Raw genomic sequence first — 15113 nt, 5'->3', positions numbered from 1 at the left:
CAGCCTCAAAAATGCCTACACATATTTGAGACTACATATTCTTGATTTTCTTTTTCATAAAAACTACATGCAAAATACAGTAACTAGTCAAAAAAAAAAAATATCATCATATCAATTTGAAAACTCGTATATACCGAATGAAAAATCAGTCAACACAATAATATAACTATGAACATTAGGGAAGGAATAGCATTTTAGCTAAACGTGTTACAAACAGGTCGTGTCGTTGATAACCATTATACAAGTCCATTTCTTTTTTGAGAGTTCGCCACAAACATGATAGGGTTATTAATTGCATTAGTTGGTTTGACACAAAATCGATCCGAACCCGATTCACCCTAATGCAAACTAATTTCATGTCTTCTTCAAGTTCTGTTGTCATGTCGTGTCGGAAATTATCACCCTTAGCCAGATGAAATGGAGAACCACTTGCCTAACAGTCGCGTGGCGAAATAGGAAACCTAATTCAATACCAAGGAATCTCATCCAAAGAAGGGCCAGGCTTAAAGTTTAAAAAAGCGAGGCTAAGTTCAAACCTATCTAACACCAATGGCTGGGACGAGATGCCAACCCAATTAGAGGTAGCTGGCTTTCACACCTACTCATAACGTTCCTATTTATTGAGTTGTAGCATTCTAGCGTGTTTGGTTAGGTTTAGATTTAGTAAGATTCTATATTAGTGTATTTCTCTTCTTCTTTTTTCCCCCACCCTTCTCCCTTTCCTTTGTTTTGGAAAATCTTGCACTCTACATTTTTATATCAACATAAAATTGGATTTACTAGAAGTGTGTTTTAACATGAGTAAGAAAAATTAGAAATCTTTTGAACCAATTTTTGAATATTATAATATGAACACCGAACTCTCGAGACAATATTGCCTTTCAATAGCAAAGTTCACCTTTTATTTCTAGTAATTAAGATACACTTTCACAAGTGACATAATACTACATAAAATTAATAGTCATGGTCTAAATTATTAAGATCTCTCTACCATTTTTTTAAGTATTATTTATCATTTTTATTTATTTTAAGTGCTCCTAATTTAGAATTTGGCTCATTGTATGTTTTAGTGAGAGCCAATTTTCAACTTTAATTTTGTTCACAATTGGAACATTAAAGTGTTGTAATGAGGGGCAAAAGCCCAAGATCTTCACTAGTATGTACTATGTATAGGTTGTCCACCGTCCCACGTTTTTGTTAGGTAAAGCACAAGATCTTCACTAAATGGCAAATAGAATACAAACAATCCCATTAGACTACAAAAACAATTAGATGGAGTTCGATGATGTAAGAAGTGATGGTACGTGCTGACTATGCTGATCCCTAGCCCTTCTACTTTTTGTTGACTATGGCAGGCAAGGCCGTGGTGATGCTTCCCTCTCCGGCAGTGATGGCCTTGCCCAGTGACTGGCAAGCTGTGACCAGAGCTTGCTGGCCACAGTGAGAAGAACAAAAAAAGGAAAGGTAAAGAAAAATATATAAAAAATAAGTAAAAAAAGTAAAATATTATTAAAATTTGACAACATCAGCACCAGTCAGTCAAATGGACTAAATTGGCACAAATATAAAAGGTTTAGAACTCAATGAAAAAAAATGTTTTATAACTGAATTGACACAATTGTAATAAATTTAGTTATTTTGTGATTATTTTCCCGGCTAAAGAATAGTTGGAAAATCGATCTCTTCCACTCTTGTGAACACCTTGCAAACGAATTGTATAGAGAAATTCTTAGTGTAAAAGATTGATTAAGCATTGTTGCCAGGGAGAGATGGCTCCATAGGCAATCAACCTTTTAAGAAGGTGGATTAGGTGCAACTCCTTAAGGCATTCGAGGAGTGGAGTAGGGACCAATTTGGGTCGGACCTAGTGACGGCCGGTTTGGTGGAACCGCCGGTTCCGGTTCAGGAACTAGAACCGGCCGTGTAGAATTCCGGTTCCGGTTCCGAACCGGAACCGGCGGTTCCGGGCCGGTTCCGGTTCCGCTTCGGAACCGCTGGTTCATTCCGATGCCTTTTTAATAATAATTTTTAAAATAATAAATAATAAAATAAATATAATAAATTATAAATTATAAAATACAATTAAATTGTATATTGTAATAAAATATGGGCAAAAAAAAAAAGAAGGAATGGGCTTGAACTTAATGAATTATCATTAAGCGCCTACATATCTTCTTGGGGATAGAAGAATCAAAGCCCATGTAGTTCTTTTACCTTTGAGAACCCCAACTTACCTCATCGTCAATCGTCGCCACCCATTGTGGTACCCGTGGCCGTGGTATCTCTAACATCATCGCTAAAAAATTCGTGTTCACGATCTAACTCTTGGTGTCGATATTTCGCCCTCGTCCAATCGCCGACACAAGCTTGAGCTTCCACAGAGTCCGGGCTTAATCTTGAACGGCGAGAGTCCAAAATTAATCCTCCAGCACTAAATGCTTGTTCAACTGCAACCGTTGAAGAAGGGGTTGCTAATATTTGACGAGCGATGAGGGCGAGAACTGGATACTCAATTTGGTGACTCTTCCACCACTTCAGGATTTCGAAATCTGTACTATGTTCTGCATCACGAAACTCAAATTGAGTGGTTAAATATTTTTCTAATTCAGAAATACTACATGTTGCCCCTTTTTGTTTTTTTTGCCTACTCTTAAGTATATTATACCATCTACTAAGTGAACTACCACCTTCGCTACGTGAGGCAGTAGATTGTAAAGATCCAGAATCACTTAAACCATATCTACTACAAAATTCTCCATATAATGCTACTATAGATTCTTTAACATGTCCTAATATATTTGAAATATCTATTGAATCTTCCAAATGTAAACAATCATGATAATACACATTCAAATAATATTGTAAACCTTCTAATTTAATACGTGGATCAAAAACAATACCAACTAAATAGACAAGAGGAATTTGCAAATAATAATGCAACCATTTTTCTCGCATTACTAAAATAGTTCGACCTAATTCGGTATCATTTTCATATTCACTAAAAACACTACCAATATTAACACACTCTATTAAAAATAAATGCATTGTAGGATAATAAATACCAGATAAAGTCTTAGTAGCATCATTAAAAATTTTCAAAATATCTAAAATTTTCTTGCAAACGTCCCAATGTTGAGGAAGTAAAGTAATTTCGGGAATATTTTGTGAAATAAACATACATAATAAATCTTTATATTCAAAAGTTTGCCGAAGCAACTCGTACGTAGAATTCCAACGAGTCGGAATATCTTTTGGAAATCTTCTTGCCCTTCTCCCATTTTGTTTACAAAATTTTCCTCATGATTTCATACATTGGAGACGACTCCATAAAAATTTAATTGCACTTTTTATTGGGGCGAGAGAAGTGTCAAGAGTTCGTAAACCATCTTGTACACATAAATTTAAAACATGACAAGCACATTTAATGTGAAAAAATTGTCCGCCAAAAGTGGGTTTGCAAATATTTTCTAATTCGGGAATAGAAGCGGTATTTGCGGCAGCATTATCAAAACCAATTGAAAATACTTTATTTATTAAATTATATTCTTCTAAAACTTGCCTAATTATTCTATAAATATTATGAGCCGAATGGCTTTCATCAAAAACTCAGAATGCAATAAGTCTTTTTTGAATCATCCAATTGTCATCTATCCAATGACATGTGACACCCATATAAGAATGAATTTGCCAAGGATCACTCCAAATATCGCTACCTATATGCACACGTCCATTGAATTCCGCAAAAAATTTTGCTAAAGATTTTTTTCCTTTTTTATAAAGATGAAAAACTTCGCGTTTAAGAGTATTTTTTGGAATAGTTGGCGCTTGCGGAACCAACACAGTATTTATCAAATATTTCATATTAAAATTTTCACCAGTATTAAACGGAGCATGATCAAGGGCAACATATTCACCTAATGTTTGTTTATAAAGTGCTTCGGTGAAACGAAATAAAGGATGAGGATTAGAAGTGGCGTACCCGGAAATTTGTTGTTGCGTATTGTCGATCCCCGCTTGCGTTGGATGTTTTTTCGTCAAATGCCGACGGAATGTTCCTTAGCCGTCTCCTTTCGTAAATTTATATGTTTGCGAAAAATATTTACATTTTACATTATACTTACCTTCGACTTCATCACGTACCTTGTCGAAGTGTAGCCACAAGTCCGATGTATTATCTCGGCCCTTCCGTTCCGGCTCATTTGCCGTTGACGTTTCTTCGACACCAGTGAGAGGATGAAAACTTTCTTGTGTTGGGATGTACTCGACGTTCGGAATCGGGACATAGTTGATATTATCGTCGTCGTCTTCCCAACTTGCATACTCACGAGGATCATATTCAGGAATGGAATACTCGAAATCTCCCATAGTCATCTTGCCCTTGTCAACATTTCTGCTTCCACTTGCCATTTTTGAAAAAATTGATCGGAAATCCGATTGAGAGAATTGAGTCGGGATTGAGAGAATTGGGAGAATTTGAGCGATTTGAGAGGATTTCGGAGAGAATTCGAGAGATTGTTCAGAGAATTTGTGACAAAAATGAAAGGGGAAACATATGTATTTATAAGCAAAAATTATTTTTAATTCTTTTTTTTTTATTAAGCAACGGCCAAATTGGCCGTTGCACGTTGGCAACGGCCCAAAGAAGAGAAGAAGGGGGGTGGGGTGGGGTGGGGTGGGGGGAGGGGGTGTGGCGGGCCCGGGGGCAGAGAGCCCAACGGCTCTCTGGCCCCGGGCCCCTTTTTTTTTTTTTTTTCTCACGGTTCGGAACCGGCCCGGAACCGCCGGTTCCAGGTTGGAACCGTGGGCCCGGTCAACGGGCCGGTTCCGGGCCCACGGGCCCAAATGACCCCCTCTAGTCGGACCACTATAACATTGTCCGAGCATTTCTCTATCTTCGGTTCTTTTATTTTACAATCAATACCATGAAAAATCCTAAATCGGTACACATATGATAAATTAACCCAAAACTAATGTTTTGACCACTGAAATCCAAAATTGATAAACATGTGACAAATTTACCATTCATTAGTTTTCATTAAATTTTACCATCAATTTGCTAAATTAGATGATATGTTGAAGTTGATGGGTGTACCAATTTAGAGTTTTTACCCTTCGTTTGTCACATATTTACTAGTTTGAGATTTTCCGTAATATTAACATAATTTAACGGAAACTCTAGTTTGATTTTTTTGTGGTCAAAAAATCAGTTTGGAATAAATTTGTAACAAGTGTATCAATTTGAGATTTTGTCGTTGTATTAACCCAATATTATTTTACACATGCAACGTATCCAGTAAATTGCTTATTGGTATTTTCATTTGATTTGACATACAATTCATTTACCCCAAACTGCCTCACCATTAATGACTACCATGTAAATTTTCAAGCAAAGTTAGGCAGACTTGGGTCAAGAATGGGAGATCTCTCTCTCTCATGACTTTAGGTCTTTCGTGCTCTCGAAAGCACTCCAATTATTGCACATGTTGTTTCCACTTATAACTTTTATACTCCGAAAAGAAGCAACGAAATTATTGCACTTCGATATTGCGTTGAAATTTACATTGGACGTCGGAAGTTCTCCTTTTTTTTTTTCACTATTTTCACCCTTTGAGCTTGGTTTAGGTTTTTTTTTTTTTTTTAATTGGGTTGGCAAAAAAAAACAGTCATGTAAACAAAAAATCACGCTTTCGTCTTTGATTAAAATTTAACTTATGCATGATGAAGAGCATTAAAATATTTAACTTTAAAGCCACATATTCTTCTGACAACTTAAGGGTTAAATTAATTCGTTGCAATCTTGCAAAATTTTACATGTAAGTGGAGTACACGTGTACTTCAAGGTGTTAATTTTAAAAATGAGGGATGGTCATGTTAATCAAATGCAATCGGCTCTCCATATCATCAACAAAAACAAATCGTAATTGACCTTTTTTTCCAATTGCTTAAATTTAGTTCCCCCAAATTCTAATGAACATGTAAGTTGACACATATTTCTATAATCGCTTGAATAAAATTTTCGGCAAAAAAAGAAAAATTGTCAAAAAAATCTTAAATTTATTGTATTTTTATCAATTCAGTCATAAACAATTTAATTTTATTAATATAACCCTAAACCTTTTTACCTTTGGCCAATTGAGTCCATCCAACTAATTTTGATCAGAAGTCGGTGACATGAACACCAGCCATTCTACATGGCACGGTCATTATTGACGTGAACAATTATTATTAATACTTTCATATTTTGTTGATTTTTTTCCCTTTTCCTTTTTGATTTTGTTTTTTCTTTTCTTTCTCGGCGGCTAGTGAGGGTGGCCTAGCCTTCACTCGGATATCATGGCCACGGGCGAGGCCGGGGGAGGGTTGCAATCCTCCCGCGTATTCAACAAGGGCCACAAGAAAGAAAGAAAAAACAAAGGAAGAAAAGGAAAAAATTAATAATTTAGGCCAAAAATAGTCGGGACTTAATTGGTTAAAGGCGAAAAGGCTTAGAATTAAATTGGAAAAAATAAAATAGTTTTAAGATTTTTAGGATAATTTTCCCAGCAAAAAGCCAAGCAGGCTTGGACTTATCAGATGCTATTTTTGTCGACAAGATATGGCCAATATCGGTTGCCGCCGACTCAAAATTGACATACACAGAGATAGAGAGTGGGCGATCCGGGCTAAGTAGCACCGACAACGACACGCAACATGCGATGTGACTATGACATGCTAACTCGTCATTTCTCAAAAAATAGAGAATTTCGACACGTTGTATGTATATGTAATTTTTATATATACATCATAAATTATGATGTATATATTAAAATAATGAAATGTGAGTTTCTTTTTTTTCTTTTGTTAAAGATTCATGATTAGATTTTTCTTTTCTTTTGCTGGTTAGATATATTAAGTTTGGGGTGGTTAGGTATATGATTGTGTGTGTGTGTGTGTGTGTGTGTGTGTGTGTGTGTGTATTATACTTTAGATAAATTAATATTTTGACCCTTAATTTATTGAAAATGCTTAAAATTAACCACGTGTATGTCGAAATGGCGTGTTAGAATACTAGACTCGCATGTCGCCGACATGTCCGAAGCGCTAACCACATGTCGGTCGTACGTCAGATAATATCGAAGAGTGTCGAAGTGTCGGAGAGAGTCGGACACAACACGAAGGCCCCAAGAGAGTGTCGGTGCTTCCTAGCATTTGGAAGAGGAGAGAGAATCTGTAGTGGTGGCGGCAACCATTGTGACATTCTGAATTTCGACCCACTTTTGAAGCTGTGAATGAATGAAATATCTCATTGATGTATTTTAGTTAAATCTCACTCAGATTTAATCACTCTTGAGAAGACTAACCAATAGAGAATGGCTAACTAAGAAAATCAAGTACGTAGACCTAATAACTTGATCCTAGATTAACCCTTTGGCCATAAGGATTGTCGATGGAATATTTTGGATCATTATAGGTCAATCCTAAAACAGTTAAGGGATGATCTGTTAATACCATACGATTGGATTGCGGGTGATTCCGTTTGACCATGTATGGGTTCCGAACGTCCCTAAATCATTTTTCTAACGATCGTAACCTTCGGAACTAATGATTGACCCTCACAATTATATGACAACCAAAATCTCCATGGCTTGAGTAACTCTTAAACGTGATGATAATCACCGGTTGATACGCATAACTCTTAAAAGCCGCCCCGTTAGTTTGAGATACACTAAAGTTGCAATTGATCGATATTGACCATGAATTAGACTTTAAATTTACACATCGAATGTTCAGGGATTTCAATATTAATCTTTTGGACGTCGCTTCATCCAGAGCATGTGTATTTCACGATTCGCTAAAAAAATGTTCAGAAAAGTGAAATTTAGACAGGAAATGGGAAAGGACCTTTTTACCCTTAGGAAATGCTCATTTCTCTAATTTAGTAGGAGGGCATTTTAGTCTTTTTCACCCCTATAGTGGCTGAAAACTTGAGTGGGGTAGGTGTCCACTTGTTTAGCCAAATTACAAGATTGACCTTCTTGGTTTCAAGAGACAAAAAGAGTTGAATTATTGGTGGGCCACACAAGTCTTAATCTCACCACACAAGTCACATCATTTCTAGTCAAATATCTCACCAAAATATCCCAAAATCATTCCCCACACTACTTTATCTTCTTCTTCATCTTCTTCATGTTTATCAAAGTGTTCTCTCATTTCTCTCTCTCTCTCTTTTTCCCTTGGCCGAACCACCCTTTCACGCCACCACCACTACCGAACCACCATCTCACGCCATCACCACCATCGTGAGCCACCAGCCACCGCCGAGAACCACCAGCAATCAAACATGAGCCGCCGCCGCCGTGGAACCGCCGAGACCAAACGCATACCGAGAGAGAACCACCGGTGCCGCCGTTTGAACCACGATTTTTGCAGCTTCTTGGCCTTGAGTTCTTACTAGATCTTGAGGTGAGTGAGTATCTAAACTTTTATTAGGTAGTTATGTTACTAATTGTGGTAATTTGAGGTAAATTTGGATGGAAATTGTGTTGATTGTGATCTTGAGTAGCTAGAGCCGAAAATTTGATGCTAGTGTTAATCGTGCGGCTTGGATTGATTGATCTTACGATGTGATTTAATCATGTGGCTTGGATTGATTGATCCTATGATATGATTCGATCGTGTGGTCCTAATCGTTTGATCAAGAGGTTTAGTAAGATCGTGTGGTCCCGATCGGTTGATCGAGAAGTTTAGTAAGATCGTGTGATCCCGATATGTTGATTGAGTGATTTGTTTTGATCGTATGGTCTTGAATTGAGAATTGAGTAGATCATATGGTAAATTGTAACAATCACGGTTGATATTCTTGGATATATGGTCATTCGTGTGAAAAATTGCTTATATGTGATCATATTATACCCCGAGGCGTTATTATGCGGGGCTTTGCAGTCATCTTGAGGCGTTAAATGCGCTAACCTGAGGCGTTATTACGCGGGTTATATCGGCCCGAGGCGTTATATGCGAATCCGGAGTACTATAACGGTTTGAGGCATTATTGTGCGGGTTTGTTCTTATATTGTAACTTGATGCGTGTTACGCGGGCTTTTTAACAACTTAGCCTTGCTAAATGAGTTGTGATTCGAAGAATGATATGTATATAATTCAATTTGTAATATGAGATATGTGTGAAATTATTGTTTTATGTTGGGTGCATTTGGATGGGGTTGTTGATTTTTATAGAATCACCCGCCTAGGATGGATCCGGAGGTACTATCGCTCTAACCTAGATTTAGGAACTTGCTTGTTAAGATTTATTATCACCCCGTTTGAGTTAACATTTTCAGACCCTTTGCCATGAATATGAACGAACCGTCGCAGCGCTCCGGGGTACCGATGGACATAAAGACAATGACAACAGAGTACCCGATAGGTGAGGATAAGGTGTACTTTAGGCATGTTAGTACAGTATGGGTCGATGAGGGAGGCAACTTTTGGAAACCGCACACTTATTTAGCCTAGTGGTATAAGGATGGGGATTTATCTTTTGGGCCGTTTTGGGATTTTGATATCCCTTATGACGGAGTCGAGGAATAGGACCCCACTCGGATCGCCCCTCCCGATGGCGTGGTGATAAGCCCGGACATTGGTCCCAAAGATTCGAAGTCCGAACCAAAGCTTTTGGAATTCGACCAGGATGTTGAGATAGTGGAGCCTTCTGATGCTGAGATCGATTCAAAGCAGCCTTCCGAGACAGACGAAGAGAAGTCGGGGACGGCGGATAGGATAGCCGGCCACCGACTTTTTGGGAGTACCCTCCTAGTAGAGGAATTAGGCTTCGACCACCTGTTCCTTTTTATTATGAGTGGTCTTAGGCTTGTACATATAGCTTTTGAAGCATTGGTCTTGATGATGTAAAGGATATGTGATTATATATAAGTTTTCTTTTTCTATCCCGAAATATCGTACGTTTAGTATTTTATATGGAGTTTTGTATTCGCTTCCGCATGTGCTTTTCATTCGCGTTTAGTTCAAATTTGTTGGCTGCTAGTTCTTGGGAAAATTTTATTCAAGTGTAGCCAAGTGAGATGTTGGCGTGCTCGTATGATTCAAGGCGTGACAGCCATGTAATGGTGAGTGATACAAGCTTGGTGGCTTTTCCATCGTCGATGGTGGTCATGGTTGCTGCAACAAGGAGGAGGCGGCGACAGAGATCAGCTGGACCGGGCTTGGCAATGGTAGTGGTTGCGGCGGTGCGTTGTACTACAATAGAAGGAAGGGAACGGACCGAGATGGTGTTTGTGTTGTTGACCAAAAAAAAAATCCAAATGAAGGGCCACCTATATTACTGTGTTGGTTATTTTGAAGCCTATTAAAGTTTTTGAGCATTATATTATATGGTATTTAGATTATGTAGATTAAATGCATCGATGGCGTGGACCTATAATGGGTCCCACCTACTTATTGGTTGGATGTTATTGATCTAAAGAACCTATGTACCAGGCGCTCCGCTTGCAAAACTGCGATTTTTAAGGTGAAAAAATTATCAAAAAAATTTTAAACCTATTATAATTGTTCAATTCAGTTCGAAATCTTTTATTATTTTTGCAATTTGAATTTGAGACATTTTGCATTTGTATTAATTTAGTCCATCAGCCGAAAATCGCTGACTTGATGCGGCCAACTAACGTGGGAATTTTTTTTAATAATATTTTAATATTTTTTAAATTTTTTATTTTTTCACTTTTCCCCTTTCTTTCTTTTTTTTTTTCCCTTCCATTTTTCCTTCTTCCTCTAAGCGGTCGCCGGACCTCGGCGATCGGGGCGGACCTTGCCCATGTGATGATGAGGACCGGCCTCGCCAGGGGAGGGTGAGGCCAACCCCGTTGGTCCTCATCTTTAGCCAATCGCCAAGGTCTACCGACCGGCTAGAGAAAGAAGGAAGAAGAGAAGAAAAAATAAATAAAAGGAATAATAAAATACATTAAATTATTACTAAAAAAATGTCCATGTTAATGTTGTTCATGCCCCATAGGACAGTTTTCAGTTAAAATTGGTCGGATGAATTGAATTTGCCCAAAAGTAAAAGGTTTAGGACTAAATTGGCCGGATGATTTAAGGCTTTTTTGGTGATCTCCCTCTCTAAGGGAGATGGATGCAAGAGCCTCATCATTCTAACCCTTTAAATACTTCCCTCAAGTCCCAATTTCCAATCAAACAACACATATCACCTTCTCTCGCTACACACTAAAGGCGACAACACTAGCTAGGCTATCAAGCATCATCAACGGAAAGAAAGATGATAGGATGGGACGACGTGTACAAGGTGGTGGTGTCGATGTTCCTGCTGTACGTGGCGCTCGTGCTCGGCTACGGCTCCGTCAAGTGGTGGCAGCTCTTCACCCGCGAACAGTGCGACGGCATCAAACGCTTCATCGCCCTCTTCATGCTCCCCCTCTTCGGCTTTGAATTCATTGCCCGCATGAATCCCTTCGCCATGAACTTCCGCCTCCTTGCTGCCAATGCACTGTCCAAGCTCGCCACCCTCGCGATCCTCGCCCTCTAGAGAGATTCAGTAGCCTGGCGAGCTACAGCTGGCGCATCACGACATTATCTCTGTGCACGCTGACAAACCCGCTTGTGGTCGGCGTGCCGGTGGTGCAGGCCATGCATTGCGAGTGGGGCGTCGATCTGGTAGTCCAGCTATACATGTTGCAGTCCCTGGTTTGGTTGCCTCTGCTTCTTCTTTTTCTTGAGTTCAGAAAAAGGAGGATGATAGATTTGGCCACTTCTCCCCTAGAAAATGATTGTGTGGTCGATGAAGAGAGGGATATAGACAGGAGTGTTGTGAATACAAATGAAGTCGGTGATGATGATCATGAGAAGAGGAGCCATGCGCCTCTCACAATGGTGTGGATTAAGATAGTCATGAACCCTAATGTGCATGCCAATGTTCTTGGCCTTGCTTGGGCTCTCTTGGCTAACAGGTATTATTTGTTTCAGTTAGCGTATTTATTAGGTACAATAAGATCATTTTTTACAAGATGGGATAAGTGCACTGAAAGTCTTAAAACTTGTTACGAAAATGCAATTGAGTTTTAAAACTTGCAAAAAGTACAATCAAGTCCTAAAACTTGTCAAATTAGTGCAATCGAGTCCTTCCATTAACTCTGTTCAATTTAGCTAATGAAAAATACCGACGTGGTCATTTCATTATTTTCTCTGTTCTACATGGTGCGAACATGACTATAACGACGTTGTTTTGGTCGAAATCTGATTTTTAATTCGAATTTTACTTAATTTATATTGAAAATAAACAAAAAAAAAAAAACTAAGGAAGATGTAGGATCGCCCGGAAGGGCTGGCGAGGGTGAAGGAATGGTCGTCGGGGGTCACTAAACCCCCGCTATGGCCCGGCGAGGGTGGGGAAATGGTTGCGGCTAGGGTTTGATGGAGGTCATCGAGCCCAAGTTAGGGACCGGCGACCCTCGCCGTCCATAGGCGACGGCCTCAGAGCCCTCGCCCAAACCCTTGCCTGCGGTCCATGAGGGTTGTCGGGTCCTTCTCGGAGTTGAGCCCTCGCTTGCATCTTCCTACTTTTTCTTCTTTATTTGTATTTTTTTCTATAAAAATTGTTTATGTTTATTATAATTAATTACGAATCATATTTGAAAAAAAAAACGACGTTGTTCAATGTCGGCACCACGTAGGATAAAAAAACTAAAAAAATTATGTCTGTATTTGCCCTTAACCAAATTGGATGGAGTTAACGGGAGGATTAATTGCACAAATATGACAAGTTTTAGGATTTGATTGCACATTTATAGATTTTAGAATTCAATTGCACTTTTGTGACAAGTTTTAGGACTTGCAATGCCTTATCCCGCGCAAGATTGATTACTTAATTGTCCATACATTGCAAATTACAATTGCGTGTTGGATATGAGCTTACTACTTCATTTAGTAAACCAATTTTACACATTAGTTTTAATATAGCTAGTATTATTCTTTCATTAATCACGACTAGAGGTGGAAAATGGGTCTAAAATTCAAATTTTAACCCATATACAATGGTGCATGTCATAAACGGGTTGCCTTAAATTTTAAAAACAAACTTAAGTGGGTCATAAATGGGTTACCTAGCAACTTATAGCTCTAAAATGGATCATAAATGGGTTATCCGACAAGCTTAAGTGGATCATAAACATGTCATTTTTAATTTTTTTTAATTTTTAAATGTCTTATTTAATTTTATTTTTTATTCTTTTTTCTTTCTTTCTTTCTTTCTTTTCCTTTTTGTCAACGGAATCCGGTGACGGTCGGCTTTGAAGAAAAAAAGGAAAAGAAATAGAAACTATAAAATTCATATTTTTAAAAGAAATTATAGAAAAATTCCTTAGTGTTTAAGCAATATAATTTTTATAAAAATTTATAAGGAACAAGTTTTTCTAGATCTAGCGAAATATGGAAGTCTTCAAGTAATATGAGTTAGGAGCGAGCAAAAAAATCGAGATCCGCTCAAGTTGGACCAGACCGTACCCCAACCGGCTGGTTTTGGGTGGTTCCCACTATGTAATGGTCCGGTTCCCGGGTCCAGGTGGGAACCACTCACTTGGACCAACCGGACTAGACCTATTTATATAATATAGATCTATTTTTTTTTTAATTCAAACTATCTCCCACAAATTCTCAATCACGTGCAACAGAGTGTTTCCATTTGCTTTCTTACTCCTGCAAATTTGTGGCAAATTTATTTTCATGTGTTATATGTGATGTAAGACTATGGATGAAGCTTCGGATCTTGGTGGCAATCACGTGCAACAGAGTGTTTCCATTTGCTTTCTTACTCCTGCAAATTTGTGGCAAATTTATTTTCATGTGTTATATGTGATGTAAGACTATGGATGAAGCTTCATATCTTAGTGGCAAACTCATTACTCATTAAAGGATGTTCTGCGATCTTCTTTGGTGGTGCACTTGCCAATTTTTTCTATGAATTTGTTAAAGAAATCATCAAGTGCACCACCAACGCTCATGTCTTTCTCTTTATCCTATGGGAAATTGGGAATGGCTTCATTAGTTTACTCGCGTATAATCTTTTTTAATTGATATTAATGCTCGGTAGGACCAGTTTCATAGACCCACCCGAGAACCGAACCGGACCGATGGTTTGGTTCTCATGTGGGTCTATGGAACAAGCGAATGGTTCACAGTTCTCAATTTACGGAACCAATCCCTAGCAGGCGGTTCTCGATTCTAGGGTGGGAACCACCCATCCCGAAAATCGATCACCCCTAATATTGGTAGGGTAGGATCGGTATCGGCCGCTAAATTTATATTCAATTTGGGTTGAACCATTTTCGACCCAACCCGACACACACATTTGACAGGTCTAATCACGATAATATGAATAATATATGCTTGTACCATGCAAATGTAAAGAAATTTCACCAGTAAAACACACTTTTTTCCTCTGTTTTCCATAAATATGAGTCATGCAACCTACTTTTCGATACACGATTTCTCTGCAGATTCAAATTTACGATGCGGGGCATCATGAAAGGTTCGATCGAGATCATGTCGAAAGCGGGAACAGGCACGGCCATGTTCAACATCGGTACGTACGTGCCACGCCCACGGTTTTAGGAATGGCGTCGAGGTTCATGGTTGGGCCTGCAATCATGGCCCTTTGTTCTCTTGCCGTGGGCTTACATGGGCCTGCTTTACGGGTCGCCATCATTCAGGTTGGCTTTAATTCATTTTGTTTATTCACTAATGATGAACTGACCATCTTAATTTTATCAAACATTTTAATTTTAACAAATTTATTTCTTATTTGATTTCTTAGTTTGTTTTTTCTTTTGGGTACAGGCGGCACTTCCACAAGCCATCGCTTCTTTCATGTTTGCCAACAAGTACGGATTGCATGCAAACATCCTCAGCATTGCGTGAGTTTTACATTGCGATTTGTAAGATTGACCACATCATTATAGAGTTAGATTTTTATTATTTTCCTTGGAATTTATCACTTATGATCAGTAATTACCAACTCTTCCTTAATTCTCTGTAGGGTGGTGTTTGGCACACTGACTTCCCCCCCACTGTCGATTGGCTATTACATTGCCTTGGAGTATGCTGCTTGA

General features: G+C 38.5%; 1 pseudogene; it reads left to right on the top strand.

Moving 5' to 3' along the window:
- The first annotated feature begins 11269 nt into the window (after window positions 1-11269).
- On the top strand, window positions 11270-15113 carry LOC115748394 (annotated as a pseudogene).

This window comes from Rhodamnia argentea, chromosome 6, assembly GCF_020921035.1.
Source record: "Rhodamnia argentea isolate NSW1041297 chromosome 6, ASM2092103v1, whole genome shotgun sequence".
Classification (NCBI taxonomy): Eukaryota; Viridiplantae; Streptophyta; class Magnoliopsida; order Myrtales; family Myrtaceae; genus Rhodamnia; species Rhodamnia argentea.
The sequence above is the reverse complement of the archived record's forward strand: the minus strand, read 5'-3'. Positions and strand labels throughout refer to the sequence as shown.